Genomic DNA, 11277 nt, shown 5'->3' with positions numbered 1-11277 from the left:
ATATCTGAACTGTTTTGACTAGGAAGAATTGAATTATGGATATCTGCAATATATATCGAGTCTAGCTATTAAATGTTAAACCGCCCACTTATACTTTTTAAGGATTTTTAGATATCTTAAATTTAGTTTTGAGTAGTACAATCAAAGTTGTAAATATCTTGAAATATAATTTCTACTAGTAAGAATGTTATTGTGGATATCTTTAATTACATTCTGACTAGAGAGAATACAATTTTGACCAGGAGAAATGCTATGGATATCTAAAATGTAGTTACAGATAGGAGTATGATTTGATTAAATGTTAAAACGGCTTGCCATACATACTGACTTACATTCCCTTTGTGTTTTCACATTGTGCATGAGTGGAAGCTTAGCACACACTCTATTGGAGCTTTGTTTACTGGCAAATGCGTTGCATAAAAAACACTGCAGTAATGATAAAGGACATTATATTATTGTAAATCGTTTATGATTCGATTTTATATTTTTATCATTTTCTTCCTTGTGAACTCTCACTCTGTTGTGACCAGGAGGTTTACTGCTGACAAGCCTTTACAACAGTCCTGCAGCTGGTCGCAGGTCTGCCCACACAGCAAGGTAAAACCAAGTGGTTTGGTTGTTTCTAAGTGAATTTAGTTTTCAGGAGATTTGGGCCCACCATTGGGAAAATGCATGTCAAATTTTACTGCTTTATTCAGTCCACTCCAAACCTTTTTCCTGGTGTTGTATACATCCTGTGGTATGATTGAAAAAATAAACTTGGTTTTGTCCAGTATCATAAGTACATATAATCAACACAGAACAAAAAACATACAAAACAAGGTTTGGGTTACTTTGTTGTTTTTCAGAATAATTATGTCCTGTATGTTTATGGAGTGAGGCTCCCATAGGATCATGAGATTTTCCCATTTTTGCAAATGCCCTCCGCATTTTGAGCTTTGAACCATGTCTGTACTGTATATAATTTAGGAGATAACTGGATTTATTTAAGACAGAATGGATTCTTACAAAAAGCCCTGGATTTTAAGTGGGGTTTAATGGGTTACTGTATTAGTACATGCCATTTCATTCATAATCTTTAAATGGTATGCTACTTCATAAATAAATACCTGGTAAAATTGTTTTTTTGTTTTTTTTTGAAAATCTGTGTAAAGTACATCAGTAACAACTACCAAATTATTTATAATCAAAATGACTGGTACAGTTAAAGTCAAGCATGCAAAACATTAAATACAATATTAAGAATAGAGCCACAGCAGCAAAGCAATTATGTTTAGTTTATTGCCCAGGCAACATAATCTGCTTGATCTGAGTGATGCTGCTTGAGTCTTGCTATGTAAATGGCAAGACCATCATCACATTTGACAAAGTGGGGATCTTCAGATGGGTCATCGGGGAATGGTCTGTGGTTTGATGGCAACTAATCTGTCCCCCTAGTTAATGATAGAGACATGGTGCTAAGCTAAGATTTATACTGGTTGGAAGGTATGATGAAGCAAATGGAAACCCACCATGAAAAATTTAATTTAGCCATCAGCATAAGTGCTAGCTGAGATAAAAAGCTATCATGCGGGTCATTTATGCACAGAAGGGGGGGGGGGGGGGACTCAGTAAAGGGCCCTAATACAGAGCATCAGGAGACAGCTGCACTGGTGCTGTGGGTGGGAGGCAGCTGACCTTAAACTCACCTTCCCATACTGAAGGTTACATATAAAATGCGGCATGTGTAGCTTGCTTGACATTGGTATTCTCCTTAAAATGCATGCAAAGACATAATTAACAAGTGGCTTAGATAAGTTAACTGGGATTCTTGCACATTAATTCAGGTGTGCCTGAGCAGAATTACAAGTCACCCGTAGGACATATAAAGTTCACAGTTGACCAGCAGAACACTTTTTTTTTTCCAAAAGATAGATCATTTTGGAAACAGTTTGGGAAGCTTAAGGCCCAATCAAAGATGAATCAGAGATCAACATGGGCTTTCAGTTCAAATGTCAGTTCAAATAGTGCATTGAAGCTGATGACTACTCAAACAATGATCAATATTTATTTGATGTAGCACAATTAAAATAGCAGTGTCCTCTTTTTGGAGTCTTCTACCAACATATGTGCTGACGATGTCTGCTGTATTAATGAAAGTCAAATGTATTAGTTACATTCTAATTTTCATTAAGTTTCATTAATCAGATACATTCCTTTTGTTATAACACAATGACTTTCTTTTAGTGCTTTGTGTATGACTGCTGTGCTGCCATGGAAATCTGAAGTTGTTTGTGAGTTATTGTACTTTTCATGCTATGACAGTTATATGACTAGCATTCAGATTCTCAGCAAGGGGCCTGATATATCTTGGCAGAACAATTTGAAATATTGCTTGTATAAACATCATAAAATTAAAGTAATAGTTCACTTTCTAAATTTAAAAAAAATATTACTTCAGTTTTAATGTATGTTTTTGATTTGCCCCAGACAGTTTTCGCGTACAATGAAGGACAGCCAAAGTTTCTGGAAATGTGCCAGCTTTGGAATGGATGGTAAAGGAGCAATCATTGGTTTGTTGTTTAAAGCAGATAACATAATTCATGTAACTCCACTCAGAATGAAAACTTTTCCAGTTGTAGGATAGATAAGCACTTTATTGCACCATACATGCATTCTGTCTGACTGCACCAGTGGTGCTTTTTAAAACTAGCCCAAAAAAAAGGCTACCGGTGGCTTTGATTTATTTTATTTTATTTTTTTACCTGAGAGTTCATTTTCAAAGTATCCCAGTTAGGAGGGAAAACCAGAGACATGGCAACAGTGACACTGTTGGGTCAGAGAGGCATGGTTTAAATGCAGCTAGCCTGGTCAAGGTATAGCGGACTGCACTGACTATGTTTGTTCCATGCCTACCATTACCCAAATCTTACATTTCCATCAGCACAACTCACATATTTAGATGAAATATATAAATGATATGCAAGGTAATTATTTTGGTTTGGCGTTGAATGGGCCAACTTTGAGAACCACTGTTCTAAAGTATCTGTAATTTAACATACAGAATTGGACATTTGAGTTTACAATTCAAACCAAATGCAGTAGCCATGTTGATATGCCACATACCTGTACATCTTTAAAATGCGACATAGCTCAGGAGGTAAGACCGATTGTCTGGCAGTCGGAGGGTTGCCGGTTCAAACCCCGCTCTGGGCGTGTCGAAGTGTCCTTGAGCAAGACACCTAACCCCTAACTGCTCTGGCGAATGACAGGCATCAATTGTAAAGCGCTTTGAATAAAAGCGCTATATAAAATGCAGTCAATTTACCAAAATACTGCATTCTTGATATTCAATATTTATACTTGCATACAGACAGGTCATCTTTTGTTCACTATATAAACGGAACAACCAAGATGATTCTATGTGTAACCTTGTTTCTGAAATGGCACCACACTGCTTGACTAACATGCTTGAAGCTGTCTCTTTTACAGGTCATTCAAATTTTCCCATAATGAAGGCCACAGTTTGGTACCACCACTTTGCACCAACTAAGGGCCATCTAAACATAAATGACATTTGTTTTGTTAGGAAGAGCGAGACACTGTGATACTACCTTTGAAATCAGGACTTGCTAATAAGGCTATGGATCTTAGCCTAATTGGGTGAGGCTTCAGTTTTAATTCTTGCAATATCTGGCTGTGTTCCACATTTTGTTTGCCTAAAGGGCTAAGGTAGAAAAAATGGAAGTATAATCATCAACAGTTGTGAAGGCAAGAGAGAAAAGAATACCCTGGAGAGCACCGAGGTGGTTCTCTCAACCTTGTAAGTTTTAAAGAGAACTAAACTTCCTGACACATACTGCTTCCCCAGGCAGTTTTCAGCCCTGCACATTTCGTTCAGATGTTTATTCCAATTTAATACTCCCAAATGATCATCAGTATTTTATATCAAACAGGTTTGTGTTTTTTTCCCTGAAATATACTTTCATGCACCATCTTAAGTGTAATATGGAAAAGGTCTTAGTGATAAATTGTGCTACTATTGACATTCATAGATTACATGGTTTATCTTTAAAATACTGAAGTGCGTAACAACACAATTTCCGAGACCTCAGATGACCTAGGTAGCATTTCACATTAAGTACCATCGGAGTGTGACACAGTGGTGGGATGGTCACTTTCAAGTGATGAACCGACTGGGCAAACTCGAGAAAAATGATTGGCTTACTGCCTCTTGTTAAGTTCTAATTAAATAAAGGATATATTTGCAAAAATGAGAACACAAAGCAACAACTTCACACTTCCAAACTGCCTTAAGTGCTAGTATACAGTAATGCTGTGCCGGTGTGGTATTAGGTTTGTGTAGCAGAACTGACAATGGCTTCCCACAGTTAGTGGCCTGTTGCCAATTGTTGGCTCACGTCCGGTGTGCTACAGCAAAGTAAGTCTTACTGGATCAGCTTATGATCAGTTTAATTTGAATATTTCTGAGAACTTGTGGCAGGTTCTTTCTTGGTGCATTGAGTGCATTGTGCATATGTTTTGTGAGTGGCCTGTTGTAATATCTTTTTGAATTTGCTTCTCTGCTTATCATTTGTGGATGTTCTTGAAAAATAAATTCTAAAGAAGATACAAGTTCCGTGTTCATGCAATTAAAACTTCAGTAACTACCAAACTTGGTTGGGTAGACCCTCATTGAACAAAAAAACAAATCATAATATACTTCAATTTGTTATACAGAACATTTCTTAAAGTTAAGGACTGAGTGTTGCTGAAGACTGCGCCTGAGATGTGTCTTGCATACTTTTTATCACATTGACCCATAAGATTTCCATTGTGTTAGTTACTTAAAATGATCTTCAGATTAACCACCGGGCCCTTATCTCCCAAATATGTCAAACAGCAGGCGTTGTGAGCAGTGCAATAACATGAAGAGAGTTTGCCCTAACTGCCTGCTAGGTGCTGTATGTTACACTCACAACTCAGCAGGGAGTATTTACTTGTTTGTACCTTCGTGCTGAGCCCATCAATAAAGTAAAACACCACCTTTTAAAACACCTAACTTTTAACCAGTGTTGCTATTTGTGAGGATGGGGTTGAGTAAACTCTTGGATTGTCATTGCATTTTTTCAAATATTATGTGGTCTGTATGTTGCATTACAGAGTTTGATGGCAGTATTTTGCAACAATTTCTCTTTTTGTCTTAATAAATGTAATAGTAATATAATACAAAAATGAAGAAATAACTAGTATTTGTGTTAAACTAGTAATAATCTCTATACCTTCCCTTATGTACTGTATTAGTTCATACCTACATAATTGAGCAGTCTAATGCAGTTTGCTTTTGAAAATTAAAAAAATCTTGTTTCTTTGTCCAGTTTTTTTTTTACATAAAATGTTCAAACAAAGAAAACCATTTAGCTTTTTTGGCTTGTATGCTTCAAATTATGACTGAATCATTAATTTCCATATTAATAAACTATTCCCACCATAATACAGCAGTTCAGAGGCAGCAGTCTTCTGACATCAGCAGCATACACAAACTGAATCCCAAATCATTGAGCGATCACATTGTGTTCTTCTGCTCTGCACAGATATGCGAGAAAGAAAGCAGAGATATACAAATACACGGACCTTCAAAATGATCCACAGCCTTGATAAAGATGAGCACACAGGGCTGCACAAAATGAACAATATAGGTAATTAAATATATTGTATGCTCAAAAAAATGGGACATTACATTATTTTAAAATCTAAAGCAGTTGTTCAGAAAAATATTTTAGTAAACACATACAAGGGAACTGAATTGTGGCTTCAGTGTTTCTGGGTTATAAAAATGCTTTGTCAAAACCACGTACTTCCACACTCACCATATGTATATACAGTACGCATGGAGTGGTTAAGTATAAAAGATTAGCTAATTACCTCTTTCTCCTGTGTTGAAATCGGTGTTTTCCAGATACTGTATTTCTGGTGATTTTATAGGTCAGAGCTTGCCGTACAGTGCATCCTGTAATTGAACAAATTTTCCTTGCTTCTGTACTTTTTCTTACTCCAAGCAAGATCCTGAGTGTGCTTTTGGGAGCTTATACAGAGCTTGGAAGTACTAGGTTTGTGACGCAGAACTAATATGTGTCATCCATCACCATGGGGGAAGGCAAAGAACAAGAAGACACAAGGCAAAGGGTTCTTGACCTTTACAAGTCAGTCACAAGCAAATACATAAAAAAACTACTATATATACTGTACCATGTTCCACTGTTAGGTAGATTTTAAAATAAAGCTAAAGGAAACCTGAAATCTTAAAGCTTACAATTTTCATGTGGTGTGTCCTATGAACTTTGTGACACAGTTAGCATGGGCAAAAATCAATGAACCTTGAAAACTGCTACATTTTCCAAAGCCCTGTCTCTGATCCGAGCCTAGTTCACAGGATAGTGTGGGTGTTCCATTAGTATGTAAATGACTTTGTTTATATGATGTCACATATAAACAAACGCACATGGCCCAGGTTCCGAGGTTGTACACTGTACTTTTCTGCAGCTGATGTAGCTAGTTATCATGGCAGAAAGCAGTGCTGGTAGTATTTCTATGGTGAGGCTAAATGTATGAGCCCAAGGAGCCTGATCAACCATAAGATGATGTTGTCGTGGAAGATTCCTGGCCACTTTGGGCACAAGTTGACAAATGGTAGGTTTAATTTGCCAGGCAAAGTGTGTGTTGCTCCTAGTGTTGTGACATTGTGGTGCACAGCGAGTCAAATAAAAAGACATGTTTATCTAACTTATCTAGGTAAGCTGCCTCTTGTGTGCCATTTTTTTTTTTCTCATTACGTTCCATATACACATTTTAAAATGATGTTTTAAAGTCAGGCTGTCAGAAACTACGTGCTGGTTTGCTGAACAAAAGACACAACATTTCGAAAGGATTTTAACCTGGAACTCATGGTGAGTTCTTAATATTCCTGTCAGTATCCAAAGATGTGTATCATTGCAAATTCATGGTTTTGGGTTAACCCGAGCTTCAAGTTTTAAAACCACTGGAACAGTGTTAAAGCTGCCTGGTAGAGGTGCAACAGCATGCACTGCAGGATACAGACCTGCTCCATATACTTTCAGATCTTTCCAGAAAACATAAGTGGTGAGTTACTGAGTTCAGCAGTGGCATGTTCACTTTATGTACCCATTGAAGATGATGAAGAAGAAGAAGAATGCATCATGCATCTCCAGCAAAACTATGAAATTAGCATCAGACGTATTTACATTTTTCATGTTTAATAGCTGATCCTCATCCTCTGATGTAATTCCCAAATCATTTCAAGACTAGAGATGAGTATTGGCGATTACCTTTTGAATTACTAAGAGTCAGATTTAATGCAAATAAAACCACAAAAGATCTATAAAATTTGTCACAACTAAACAGAGGACACTTTGAAAATATTAAACTTTGACTGTAGCGTAGGGCCTATCAGCAACACAGGTAAACCACTCAGACAGGATGATATCAGTACATTAGGAAAACTATGAAAAAAACAAATTAAGGACAGTTTGCTTTTTTCAAATAAAAAGAAAATCAGACATTGAATGAAAATTTTCAAAAACACTGGTCATGTCTTCTCTCTGTACACAGTGGATTTACTGATCAATGTTACCTGTCATATAGAAGAAACATTTATTGCCAAATAAAAAACTTCAATCCCAAAATTTAATTGTGCCATAATACACTCAAAATCTGAAATCTTAAACCTGAGAACAAAGTAGTCCTGTCTTCATAAATCAAATTATGCAGTTTAAATGAGCCCCCCATTAAGGATCTTACACTGTGCAAACCTAGTTAAACTGAAGCTGAAAATAATTTCAATACTCAAATCCAGCTTATATCCATCAAGTGAGAAGTGTGTTTACTAAAAACAATGTTACCAGATTAAAGTGCAGACCAAAACCTGTTTGGAAAATTAACTGTACGCCCACACTGTCCCCCAGATAAATATAAGGATATATAAAGCATACATTTAAAAATATAAAAAAGGAAAAATAAGCTGTAATGAGCTTTACTTTGAGTTGCTATAGAGACAGTGCAAGCTAAATGACAAACTAAAGCAAACAACCTAATGTATCTGATAATGTTAAGCATGATTATAAAGTCCAAGAAAAATGGTACAGCAACACATGGTTATAATGAATCAAGTATCCTAATATGCTACACAAAATCCTTTGCATTTGTGGAACTTTTCTCTCTCTGTCCCTGGTGGGGTTACGTGGCCTAGGTACTTTTAGAGGCCATGCTTCGTACACATCCTCCAGGCACCCTGCCAATCAGATAAGAGGGGAATAAATATGTACAAGAACCCAGATTTGTAGGTGCTTACAGGAAGTGATAAATTGTACTGCTACACGTGCCCTGGTCACTTTTGTGACCAGTCTTTCCTGTCATTATGACGTGAATGACATGTCTGACCTGTTGGTTCAAGATAGAGGCATAAAAAACTACAACGTCACAAGTATCTTTAAGAAATTTACAATTCACAATTACGAAAATAATTAAATAGCTGCCTGTGACGTCCAAAAGCTATATAACAAAGTCTGCATCCATCACTTCTTCATCGATCTCAGTATGCAAAAGAAGTGCTGATACAGGGGCTCAGACCCAGGTCAGATTCACCCAGCCTTCAGCTGTAGAGAGGGTTGAGTTAAGAAGAAAGTGAAAGATGAAAGAGTGAGAAGATGCAGGCTGCAGTGCTTTCTTCCTACTGAACTGTAGGTCATCTTTACCTGGGGCATACCAGAGGCATTTCCAGAGCCGTTGGAAGTTCATGGTACTCCACCTGACTGCATTCCAGCTGAAGCCGATTTAGTAAAGGACAAACCCCTTAGCAACTGAGGAAGACAGATCAGCCATGGCAGTCAGGCCAGGCCATCTGAGATACATTGTGCTCACTGGCCTGCCTCAGTTGTATGAGGTAGGCTGGAGCATCATGAATGCAGATAATGAAAAATTATATGAGTTTATACCTTCTATCAGTGTGAGTAATAATGGATTGATAAATGCTATTCCTCAAAAAATTTATGTCAAACAATATAGCAATCCATTTGCTAGCTACAGTATTTCACTTGGCTTTTGAGAGTCTGGGGCTTAAATCCAGAACCTCCCGGAAGTTCCAGGGGACTCCCCGACTTGGGCTGTCTCTGGCTGTCTGCAGCCCCATCCACTGTCTCATTTACAGAAAGCCCTAAAATTGTTTCTGCAACTGGTTGTTTAGCCACTGTGCTTTTGTTTCCAGTGTACATGTAATGTGGTTAGGTCTGTTGCAACTTTCAAATCACGATTGCAATTTACAACAAAATATATTATTTGCTTTCTGGACTAAACGCTAATGGTTCCGAGTTCAAGAAACTAATCAGACTCTTATTGCTTCACAAAGGTTGACTTCACAGTCCATAGCGAACATTGAAGAACTCACATCTCTGAACTCCACAACTCGGGCAAGCTAGGCCCACTCAAAAAGAGAGTGGGAATATCAGTGCTAAATGAATCACACTGTATGTTTGTTGGACAAACAACCCGTGCATACTGCCACCTCTGATGAGGTTTATCCAAATCCTTCCATTACAATTAGAGTTAATTGGTGAGGCTGCATGCAAATGATAGCAAAACAACTTCAGCCTCCTTTTCTCTCTCGCAGTGGTCTAATTAAAGGAGCGGCGGCCCTGCGGCTGACTGTACTCAAAACATCCTGCAAAGGAAGTTAAGGATGCACTCATTTGAATGATGATAATAATGGTGATTATAGGCCTAATGACAGCTTCGCTTGATTTTTAATTACACGCCATGTTCACGTAAAGGACAGGGGAAGGGGTGTAGGTGATTATCAGGGTCTAAAGATGTGCAAATTTAGCGTGGGGTTCACAAGGCAGTCTTTTTTTTAAATTACATGGTGACGCCGCTCGTGGAGACTGCTGGGGATCTCACTCCTTCAGTAACCTCCCCCTCTCATGTCAAACTCCAAAAATAGGTACATTTTTACACTTACCTGGATCTGCACAAAAATACACGCACACACACTTACACACACACACACACACACACAGTGAAACTGTACTTTACTTTAATTTATTTCTTAGCTTGCTCACACAAAGTTGGGCAAAATGGTTCATTGGTGGTTGCGACAGAAGCAGCTTTTATCAGTAATACAGGGTGTTGAAATGCTTCAGATGCAGTGCAAATATCAGTTTAATATCCTTACTTCCCATTCACTGACAAGAACAAATAAATAGAGCCATTTATAGATTCATTATGCTGGTCATTTTGTTTCCAACCCTTTTATAAAAATGAGAAATAGAGCCAGGTTTGTGTTCTTCATACTTAGATGTGCATCAACCATACCATCTGCAAAACCATTCTCAGGGAAGGTATTCAGTTTACTTAGAAACTGTTGCCATAATTCACAGAAATTACAATCTGAAATGTTGTCTATGGGTCACAGACTTCAGGCAGTCATTGAATGCAAAGGATTTGTAACCAAGTACTCAATATTAAGACTGGATGGATAAAAACGACTGTAATTTAATTATTCGTTTATTTGACTGTGACAATGAAGATTCATAACATTTTTGTAAATGTGCCAGGCATAGGCAGGGAGGCTAATTTTTTATCTATAATCCATGGGCTACATGTCTTTGGACTGTGGGAGGAGTATCCAGAGGAGGAATGGGCAAACACGAGGAAACCTACATTCTCTAACTGTTACATCTATTAAATTGAATACATGGTACTACCAGTAAAATTAAGCTTGTGGAATGTCAGAGTAATCATCTATCTTGCCCAAAGAACAAAATATTGAAAAATCTAAAAAAAAAAAAGTCAAATATTAGCTTATTACAAGAAAAGTCTCAGAAGCTTACTGTCAGTTGGATAGGCCAGACTTACCATGCAAACTATAACTACAAATAAAACTGGGTTTTTCTATCCTGATCAGACAAATATTTAATATTTCCACAAAACAACTATAATAGACCCAGAAGGGTACCATCTTATAATCAATGGTACCATTGGCCAACATAATATTACCATCGCAAATCTTTACAGCTTTAATACACACAGTTTTTCATACTGTATTTTTTAAAATAACAAAATAGCAAACCAATACAAGTCCTCAGTCCACACCAAGACCACTCCTGACTACCATTAAATGATAGACCTAAACACTCTTTAGCCTTAATCAAACATTATAAGTCAGATTGTGGATTGGAGGACAGTTGGTGACTGCATAACCCTTAAAACAGAGCGTACTCATATTCT

Source organism: Anguilla rostrata, chromosome 15, assembly GCF_018555375.3.
Source record: "Anguilla rostrata isolate EN2019 chromosome 15, ASM1855537v3, whole genome shotgun sequence".
NCBI classification, from domain to species: Eukaryota; Metazoa; Chordata; class Actinopteri; order Anguilliformes; family Anguillidae; genus Anguilla; species Anguilla rostrata.
This window is presented reverse-complemented; position numbering follows the sequence as displayed.